Source organism: Lepidochelys kempii, chromosome 1 (assembly GCF_965140285.1).
Source record: "Lepidochelys kempii isolate rLepKem1 chromosome 1, rLepKem1.hap1, whole genome shotgun sequence".
NCBI classification, from domain to species: Eukaryota; Metazoa; Chordata; order Testudines; family Cheloniidae; genus Lepidochelys; species Lepidochelys kempii.
The window spans coordinates 81,120,380-81,131,621 of NC_136380.1; the positions used below are offsets into that span (position 1 = coordinate 81,120,380).

The 11,242-nt window shown below is 39.7% G+C and overlaps 1 long non-coding RNA gene across 1 annotated transcript in view; it reads right to left on the minus strand.

Moving 5' to 3' along the window:
• Window positions 1-10,868, minus strand: part of LOC144930111 (uncharacterized) — a 48,218-nt gene extending 37,350 nt beyond the window's left edge. Inside the window, exons 1-2 of the long non-coding RNA XR_013635196.1 lie at window positions 10,839-10,868; window positions 4,150-4,233 (exon numbers count right to left, since the gene is read on the minus strand). This is a non-coding gene — a long non-coding RNA (uncharacterized LOC144930111). The remainder of the gene's footprint in view (window positions 1-4,149; window positions 4,234-10,838) is intronic.
• Between the last annotated feature and the right edge of the window lie 374 nt (window positions 10,869-11,242).

Below are 11,242 nucleotides of genomic sequence, written 5' to 3' on the forward strand. Positions count from 1 at the left end.
AATAAGGCAATCTGGGGCTGTTAGAAAGGTGATCTGATGTATCACCTCCAGAGAAAGGGAAGAGCCTAGAGGATGTAAAAGGAAGTTTAGTTTGATAGTTTTCTGATCAGTAAGAACTCACTTATCAATAGATACAGCTGGGAAACCCTTATGTCTTTATAGATGTAGTTGTGAAATCCTCACTTCTGTATTGTTTTGTCATTATAGTTCCCACTTGCTATTGTTTATTTGCATGGTCTCTGTCTGGTTCTGTGATTGTTTCTGTCTGCTGTATAATTAATTTTGCTGGGTGTAAACTAATTAAGGTGGTCGGTTAAATAATCATGTTACAATATGTTAGGATTAGTTAGTTAAATTTCCGTAAAATGATTGGTTAAGGTATAGCTAAGCAGAAGTCAAGTTTTACTATATAGTCTGCAGTCAATCAGGAAGTAAGGGTGGGGGGAAATGGGAACAGGGAATGGGGGTGGAGAAATTGGAATCATGTTTTGCTAAGGGGGGGAATGGGAACAGGGACACAGGTAAGGCTCTGTGGTGTCAGAGCTGGGAAGGAGGACACTGAGGAAGGAAACTGGAATCATGCTTGCTGGAAGTTCACCCCTATAAACATTGAATTGTTTGCACCTTTTGACTTTGGGTATTGTTGCTCTCTGTTCATGCAAGAAGGACCAGGGAAATAAGCGGGTGAAGAAATAAGCCCTCTAACAGCGGACGTCACAGTTCCCTTTGAGAACAGGACTATGAGCTTCTTTGATGACCCAGCTTGAAAGGTGGAGAAATATGCCCCTCTGGCCGATGCCTTGAGAGCTAAGGGTTACAAGTTTCAAACACACGCGCTGATCATCAGAGCCCTAGGCGCATGGGACCTGAGTAATGAGCAAGTGTTGTGGGAATGCGGAATCAGTCAGCACTACATGCAACTGATGTGTCAACTCATGGTATCAGATGCCATCAGGAGGCTGAGGGACATCTATTTAAAATATATCATCGGACATCAGCAATACCAGGGAGAAATGAGCTGGAGTGCCACTGAGAAGCAAAGTTGGGATAGTAACTGAAATACTTCTTTGAATGCAGGGGTAATGAAATGTTGTTATCCTTACTGTATTAGTAAAGGGCAGCAAAACTGTGCTGAGCCTGTCCTGACTGAGGAAGTCACCCTCAACTGAATGGAACTCACTAAGCCTGGGGTTCAGATGCTTAGACATTTACATGAGGTGAGGTGAGATGAGGTGGGAAAGAGGCAATTGTGCTTGCCTTCAGAAGTTCAGGTACATAGTGAAAAATGCAGTTTCAGTAAGAACCCTTTTTTAACTATCTTTTTACTAAATTAAAAAATACCATACATATGTGATTGTATTAATCAATGATGAATTCATCAATGATTTAGATAATGGTATAGAGAGTACACATAAAGTTTGCGGACAATATCAAGCTGGGAGGGGTTGCAAGTGCTTTGGAGGATAGGATTAAAATTCAAAATGATCTGGTCAAACTGGAGAAATGGTCTGAAGCAAATAGGATGAAATTCAATGAGGACAAATGCAAAGTACTCCACTTAGGAAGGAACAATCAGTTGCATACATACAAAATGGGAAATGACTGCGTAAGAAGGAATATTGCGGTAAGGGATCTGGGGGTCAGAGTGGACCATGCACTAAATCGGAGTCAACAGTGTAACACTGTTGCAAAAAAAAGCAAACATCATTCTGGGTTGTATTACCAGGAGTGTTGTAAGTAAGACATGAGAAGTAATTCTTCTGCTCTACTCCACACTGATTAGGCCTCAACTGAAGTATTGTGTCCAGTTCTGAGCACCACATTTCAGGAAAGATGTGGACAAATTGGAGAAAGTCCAGAGAAGAGCAACAAAAATTATTAAAGGTGTAGAAAATATGACCTATGAGGTAAGACTGAAAAAACTGGGTTTGTTTAGTCTAGAAAAGAGAAGACTAAGAGGGGACATGATAATAGTTTTCAAGTACATAAAAGGTTGTTACAAGGAGGAGGGAGAAAAATTATTCTTAACCTCTGAGGATAGGACAAGAAGCAATGGGTTTAAATTGCAGCAAGGGAAGTTTAGGTGGGACATTAGGAAAATACTCCTAATTGTCAGAATGATTAAGCACTGGAATAAATTTCCTACGGAGGTTGTGGAATCTCCATCATTGGAGATTTTTAAGAACAGGTTAGAAAAAACACCTATCAGGAATGGTCTAGATAATATTTAGTCCTGCCATGAGTGAAGGGGACTGGGCTAGATGACCTCTTGAGGTCCCTTTCAGTTCTATGATTCTATGATTGTTCAGTATAAGAAATATTCCAGTATTCAAAGATTCAGAAATATAAAGTATAGATCTTAACATGAAAATGCTGTGTAATGTAAAAACTGTTCATTAAATTAAAGTTAAAGTATTCTTGGATAATGGCATCTGAATTCTTCTACAAAGACATCCAGGTTCATTTTTGAAGTCAAATCACTTTCATATGATAGGAGAATTAGGTTTCGCTTTCTTTCATGGGTCATGCTCATCCTTTGGGTGGATACATTATTTTTCAAACAAAGAAATGAAATTCTCACAAGCTGCAGTTAATCAATGCTTCAAACAACAAGAGTACTATATAAGTTTCAAAAAATACATGGGAAAGCCTCCTTTAATTCCTTGGAAGCATCTAGAATGTCTGTAAATTCTTTGCAATTTCTCTTACCTGTCAGTGGTTTAAATATAGCCATTTCATCTTTCACCTTCTCAATATCTAATCCAAGCAAGCCAAACAAAGCACACACTGATTCCAATTTCAAGAAGATTGCTGGTGGAATAGATTGCTGACAAGTTTTTGTATAACTTGGAGTTCTTCTCAGAAAATCTCCTTTGCAATTCACCACTGGTTTTATCTATCAATTCAAGGTAAATCTGGGACCACTGAGCTCATTTACACTTTGGGATCCTCGTAAGTGTTCAGTGCTTATGAAATCTTGAAATTTTGGGGAAATACATTGGCCCTTTTGGTGGCACATCTTAATGTTGATGCTTCATCACGTGTATCTTTCAAAACAGGGGTGGGTGGTTGAAATCTCTGAGAAAAAACCTTCAAACATCTCTCTTTGTTGAAGTTCTTCACAGGCAACAGTAGTCAATTCAGTTCCTTTAGCAAACTGCTTTAGTTCCTTTTGAAGGTAATTATTCACGGGAGCAAAAACTTTCAAAATCATTCTCATAACTTCACCTAAGAAGAAGAATGTGGATGATTCTGTAACTTCCAGTAGCTCTCTTGCTTCAGTGGAGAGATTGCCATATCAAGTCATATCAATGCCATATCAAAGTTTAACACAACACTCTGAATCGCTTCCAAATTCCTAAGGATTATTTTCAAGGTTTTCAGGTGACCAGTCCATCTTGTTTCTATGCAGGTGCCAGCCTTATACTCACTTCATGCCTGTGAAAAAATTTGCATTACAATTTGAGAACGTATCTGTCACTGCAGAGTTCTTGTCACACATGTGAGTAACCACCAGATGTAAATGGTGATTCAAGCAGTGTGTGTAAGATATTTGCTTATTTTATTTCTCTTGTAAAAGCATTTGTAGATCTCCTTTACACCCTGACATAACTTTAGCACCATCAAAGCAAGAACATAAAGTATTTTGAGGGTCAAGAATCAGTTTATGGAGGTCTTTCAAAATTTGTCGTGTAATATCTTCAGTAGTGAGGCTCAGGTGGTGTGCTTGAGCCTCACTGCTTAAGATCTTACACACCACCTGAGCTTAATTCACAACCCAAGCTTCCCAGTTCCTATAACATCACCCGATGGAAATGGGGCTACAACCCTGATCTGGCATTTGTCAGCAACAACATAGCTTGTTCATATAATAAACCTAGACCAATTCCACATTTGCAACATCAGCCCATCCCCATCCAGATCAATGTAGCCACAACGCCAAACTCAATAACATTCCAGTATCAATTTAATTTGAAGAAAGTGGAATGGAAGGGCTTCACCAACAACTTTGATGCTTCTGTAAGAAAGTTCAAAGGAATGCTTTTGAAAATCACAAAAAGTTTGTAAATGTGGTGCACGCTGTCTCAAAGAAGCACATACCATGAGGCTGCAGAACAAATTAAAAATCAGGACTAATATCTGACTTACCAGATCAGTATGCAAAATAGAAGCAGAAATTCGCAGCAGACCCATTCACTGAACATACCATCGCAGCTGGTGAAGAATTTATCTCTGCAATAATAGAGGAGATGAATATTTTGGCAAAAACTGAGAAAATGGGGTCCATCACTTTTGACTGTAGGGAGGATGAATAAATGCACTTTCCTTATTACAAAGAAAAATGTTGCAACCTTTGAACAATTTTAAATAAACACAGTTGGTGGCAGAAAACTGAAATTCATTTATATTATGTGCTTATTTGACAGTTCTGGTGAAAACAGCTGAGCTACATATGCATTAGCTGCAGAGTGAACATGCATATCAGTCAAGGACATACCACATTCCCAACTTTTATGGAAGTCAATAGGAGCCCTTCCAGTGACTTCAAAGGCACTTGGATCAGGCCCTACCTAAGATAGGATTCAATTATCCCCTGCCTCATTCAGTGTGTAGTAATAGAAATCCTGTCTATTTAATGTGGTCTTCTAAAGTGTTCGAGGAATGAGGCTTGATAGAAGTCAGATTTATGTACCTGGCACACAATTTTCTATGATGCTGAAAACTTACCCTGGGTTTTCAATGGTGCAAAGTACACAATGAGGTTGGCCAGCACCAGGGCACAGACTTTTAATCACTTCTGATTATAAAAATCTTATCCAAGGGTAGCAGTATGAGTGGGAGTGTTTGATTTCTGGTGGAGTCTTAGAATAGCAATATAAGCTGTTGGGTTTCTAATTAATGTATTTATTTTATTATTCTATTGCATAGTTAGAACTATGAATGGCAAACACTAGTCATTCTAGGGATTGTGAGCTTGCCCTTTTCCCCACCAACTATCCCCACAGAAAAGCATATCAGAGAGTGAAGCAACAAACTGCAAATACAAAAAACATTTGCACTACTAATGGATTCCTGAACAAAAATGTAATTAAGTTACAATTAAGGTTGCTAAATGCAACTTAAGAGACAATGTACTATGAAACGTATCAATAACAACAGAAGTCCACACAAAAAAAGCTGTGGAAATCACTACATAAATGTATAATAAAATTCTGACACCAACCTTAATTTCTACTTTATACATAGAGATTCCTGATCAAATATGGTACCAATAGCCAACCCTCAATAATCTTAACTCTGCCTGTAACAAAACGTTCACAATAACTCCAAAGTCAAAATGAATCATATCCATTTTTCTGACAGCAGGTTGTAAAAACCCTTTACCCTGGCTCCAGTGCTCACAGTCAGACCAACTCCAAGGCCCAGTATTCCCTTGCTCTCCAGCCAGTCCCACTCCATGGTTCTCGCTTCTAAATAACCCCTCCTTGGCTCTCCATGTCCTGTCCCAGTCCGCTCTCCATCCTCTGCTAAGATACTCAGCAAGGAAGCTTTGCTCCATTGTATCTTATCAGGTCTGCCAGCTGCCAAAAGTATCTATACAACAGAGTTCACGTTATTGGACTGTACTATTGCCACCCTATTAAAGTCTCCCAGATCTTATTTTAAAATGTTGTAAGATAAAAAACAAAATCAATTATACTCTATGTCAAATACAAGCAAATCTTAGACATAATTATAACACAGCATAAAAAGACACTTTGTAATTTCATAAAACATTTTACTAAATATGAACATATTGTCCCTCATTCCGATTTCATACACACTTTTACCCTGGTTTAACTTCATTGATTTTTGTGGAATTATTTTTGATTTACACTGGTATAAGTGAGAGGACAATCAGGCACATTCTTTGTAGATCTTTTTTCAGGTCCTGATTCTCATGTGCAGTCAGGCCACTTGACACCTTTTTAGCGATGGAAAGGGGATTTAAAGTGGGTGAAATTCAGTATATTTCCATTTATAGGTCCCTTTACGCTGCTGGAGTGATGTAAAGCTTCAGTGTCTTATTGCTGTCAGCAAAGGGTATCCAGTTTAGATATTCAACATTCTGAAAGTCCACAGTGAGCATCTCCTTGCAGTTAACGTTTAATCAAACAAAACATTATGCTTGAGTTCCCCACTGGGTAGTGTTTACAGCTTACACTATATCAAGCCTTTCCATGAGTGTCGGGCAGGAAGCTGTTAGTAGCTTTACGGGATCCTAGAACTCAGTCAGATGCCAAAAATGAAGTCATATTGCAGGCTGTTTTTCACTACTTTCTTCTTAAGAGTCTCAATGAGCTGTCTATTAATGGGAAACTATTTTTATCCAGTCAGCTCCTCTTAAAGAGGTGATCATGCTGAGCCATTTTGCTCCCTAAAATATAATAGTAGAGAGCATACAGAGGACAGAAGGGCTGACCTCTAATGCAATCATTCTTTCCTGGAGTTTTTTTCTCCTCTCATTACACAGGTGCTTTAACCTGTAACAGGAAAATTTGGCCCCCACACTTCTGTATTTCTTTCATTACCACCTTTTCAGTAAAGCTTTAAAGTGAAACTGCAACAAAAAGAACAGGTAGCCATGGCTTCTGAGGCCCACCATCTAAAGGCATGGCCACGATTGCTGGTACTTACACAGAGACAAGGTGGGTGAGGTAATCTCTTTTACTGACCAACTTCTGCTGGTGAGGGAGACAAGCTTTCAAGCTTTACACAGAGCTCTTCTTCAGGAGACCATGTATCTGGAGCTCCCTTGATTTTAGTGAGGCTCCACACTAGTGCTGCAGTCCACCTACACACACGTTTCAGATCAGGGCCTACTAGAGGTACTTTCTCCTTTGAATTGGGAGCAGCCTCAGTGGCTATATATCAGTGGTGGTCAACCTGCAGCCTGTGGGCCACACACAGCCAGTCAGGGAAATCCACTGGCGGGCTGTGAGACAATGTTTACATTGACTGTCCACAGGCACGGTCGCCCGCAGCTCCCAGTTCACTGTTCCTGGCCAATGAGAGCTGCCGGAAGCAGCGCACGTTGCCTACCACTGCTGTATATCCTTGAAGACTCCTGAGAGTTAGTACTGTTGGCTGAAATTGGACCTTTAATGCATCCTTTGGGTGGGATAATGTGCATTTAAATTAATGGAAGAATTAAGAATTTCTGCAGCTGTGCTCCCACATGAAAAGAATTTAGTCAAAACTGTTGTGCATGGAAATTTAATAAAGACATAAAAACATGTTTACCAGATAAAATACCCATTAAGACATTATTTTAAAGGACACTTTTTTGCCTGGTGAGCTGGAAGAAGCTGTTACAGTCCACTGTAAAAATTCATCTTTGCTATTAGATTAAGGATCTATTGAACTTTAGTGACCTTGAAGGAATAGTTTCAATCTGTCATACTGCATAAGAACAGTAGACCTATGAAATTATTAGAGAGGTGGAGCAGGAATTTGATCCTGTGTTTGGGTTTGTTGAGGGTGAATGTGTCCCCCTATCTGAGACAGGATGTGACATTTTAATTCATACTCACAAGGGGACTTAGAGACCTACATGTAAAGGTCAGCAGGATTTTCTGAGTAGGGGAGCAGATTCACGCAGATACATTCAAGTACCTTGTAAGTGGAAAGGTCATCACCTGCTTTCGATTTAGCAGCCAATAAAGCTCACATTGAAGCTAATGGGAATCATTCAGTTGATCAATAGAAGTTGGAATGAGCCCTTAGACAGGAGCTGGGAAAGCAATATACCAGAGTTTATTTCTTGCCTATGCTACCTGGTGAAGATGGAAAGCATAGCCTAATATCTGTCTTTCAAAATTTTGTATTACCACCCACCACTGTAGTATCTGAGTGCCTCCCCTGTAAACTAAAGAGATCACTACTGGACTTAATTGAGAGGAAAGAGGGATGATTTTTGTTATTTTGATTATGATGGAAAAGTGTTACCAAAGAGAGTTGCAGAAGTTCCTAGAGGAGTTTTGACTCTGGATTTGTCCGGTCTCTTCTGGAAGTTTGTTTCACAGCTGTACAACCTTAAACAAGAATGTCTTTGGGCTTTGAGGCCTATATTGTTCCAAAAGATATGCAACTTTTTAGTGCTTCATAGATGGAGATACAATCTGTAAAGTATCCAGGACCTAATTCATTCATGGCTCTGAATAAAGGTGCAAAACTTCCTTTGGTGAACAGAGAATAACCAGTGATGAATTAAGATATGGACAGAAATCACCCAGCCTTCCAGGGGTTTACAACATCTGTAAAGCATGGTGATCTCATTCCAGGTTTGGTGTGAGGTCATAAAAAATACTTCATATATTTTTTACACTGTTACTATATGTACTCAGAGCATCAGTGGCAAATGTAGGAATTTTCCTTTGTACTCTTGCAAAATACATAAATGTGAAAGGGTATATTTACTGCACGCTGAAAAGGCATTTAGTCATACAGTTTCCAGTACCAAGCTCTCCATGAATCACACTGCATTTACCCCAATGTATCATATCGTCAGAAGATTACAAAAGACAAGCGCTGGACACAATTGCTCACATTTCTACATTATTTCATATTCTAAATTACATTTACTTTAAACTGAGAACAATGGAGGGAGCAGTACAGTTATATGACAGCCAATGCTGCATATTCATCTAGCCCTGAAAGACCTGAAATATAACATTATTTACTAGGACTATAAGAACTGAAGGTCAAAATAGTGGCTTTAGCCAAGTTAGAAACAGAACACTGATACTGACTATAGCATAGTAGCATACTTTAGGAAAAACTATGTGTTGTCGTAACAATTTTAACGGCTGGAACTTTCTATAATGTTGAGGAAAGTACAAGCTGTCTAAAAATCATGAAGAAAAATAATTAGTAAGTCAGAAGCAGGCTGCATGTGGGAAAATATAAATATATATTCCCAAAAGGTGGGGGAAATATTTCTCTGGTTTAAAGCAAGAAAATAATGTAATAAAAGCCAAGACAGAATTTCATGAACTTTCGCATACAAGTTGAGACTATTGTGAAATATGTCGTTGTTTGCACTCTGTTTCATTTCAATAATTCATTTTAATTCCTTTTTTCTTTGTCATATACAATATGTTATTTTTTACTACTGGATAAGTTCCTTGGCATAGAAGGTTATGCTTTGCATATAGAAGAGCATGGGAACCGTTGTGTTTTCACATAAGAGCAGGTGACGGCCCTGTAGAGTAACGGACTTCAGTGGAGCTGCTCCATCAAAATGCAAGTGTAAATGAGACCAGAATATGGCCCTACACAGTATGTGAGCAAGAAAACCATTCCCACCAGCTAGTGTGTGAACATGAGGAGGAAAGAAGGTGTCATGTGTAGAGATAGTCCTACTTGCTACAGGTTTCAGAGTAGCAGCCGTGTTAGTCTGTATTCGCAAAAAGAACAGGAGGACTTGTGGCACCTTAGAGACTAACCCATTTATTTGAGCGTAAGCTTTCGTGAGCTACAGCTCACTTCATCGGATGCATTCAGTGGAACCAGGAACCTATCCTTGCAACAAAGCCTGTTGCCAACTGTATCCACATATCTATTTAGGGGACACCATCATAGGGCCTAATCACATCAGCCACACTATCAGAGGCACGTTCACCTGCCCATCTACCAATGTGATATATGCCAGCATGTGCCAGCAATGCCCCTCTGCCATGTACATTGGTCAAACTGGACAGTCTTTACGTAAAAGAATAAATGGACACAAATCAGACGTCAAGAATTATAACATTCAAAAACCAGTCGGAGAACACTTCAATCTCTTTGGTCACTCGGTTACAGACCTAAAAGTGGCAATTCTTCAACAAAAAAACTTCAGAAACAAACTCCAATGAGAGGCTGCTGAATTGGAATTAATTTGCAAACTGGATACAATTAACTTAGGCTTGAATAAAGACTGAGAGTCGATGGGTTATTACACAAAGTAAAACTATTTCCCCATGTTTATTCCACTCCCTCCTCCCCACTGTTCCTCAGACGTTCTTGTCAACTGCTGGAAATGGCCCACCTTGATTATCACTACAAAAGGTTTTTTTCCTCCCCACTATCCTGCTGGTAATAGCTCACCGTAAGTGATCACTTTCGTTACCGTGTATATGGTAACACCCATTGTTTCACGTTCTCTATGTATATAAATCTCGCCACTGTCTTTTCCACTGAATGCATCCGATGAAGTGAGCTATAGCTCACGAAAGCTTATGCTCAAATAAATTTGTTAGTCTCTAAGGTGCCACAAGCACTCCTTTTCTACTTGCTACAGTGACTCCTGGACAGAAAATGTCCCAAAGTTTTGTAATTTAAGCTCTGTTTTCCTCCTGTTCCAACAGCAACAAGAGCTCACCTCTTCAAAGAGTAGTTTATGGAGGCTGAGAAAGCTCTTGAGACTTTTTGAGCCTATCAAAAGCCCAGGTACTTTCCCTGGAAGGAAAAATATCCTAAAGAAAGGCAGCCCTGAAATAAGGGAGCCAGCCAGGGGACCCAAAGAGAACCAAAAGTATCAGTAAGAGGTACCAAAATCATCCTCTGCAGTTTCCAGTCCAAGTGACACCTACCGACGTATTGTCAGTTGCTAACTCTACACCAGCAAGGGCCTTGGGGAAACCTCAACACAAGGACGGCATTGCTCTGTCCTTGGAAGCTCTTGCTTCTTACCCTAGCAAAAAAGAATATTGAGTGAGTTGATTAACAGCTGATAGCTGTTAATTAATCAGAGCAAATGCCACATGACCACCTGTATATAGAGACACAGTGATTCCAGAAGGGTTCCCCCCTACCTTGTCAGTGTTTCATTCACCATGTCTCCTACTCCACCAGCCAAAGAATGTTTGTTCACTTAAGACTGAAGGGTTAATTTTTTCCCAGTGAATTTTCTCACTGTTCTTGGTTAGCCGTTAATGTATGACAGCACTTCTGTAAGGGGAATCCACTCACTGGAGTAAAGGTGGTGGTGGGGGGGTGGGGGGAGTTTTATAGTGCTACAGCCTGGCATAGTTTCCCTCCCTCACTGTCCACCAGTCTGGTGTGGGTTGACACAACTGCTGGATCCCACGTGCTGCTTGTTAGTTTTAATTAAGCCTCTCACAGTGGGCTGCCCACCCCATCTGTGTTTTCACTGTTGCTTGCAGAAAACAACTAAAATATTTGGAATTTCCTGGGTTTGATTTTTGCAACCTTTATG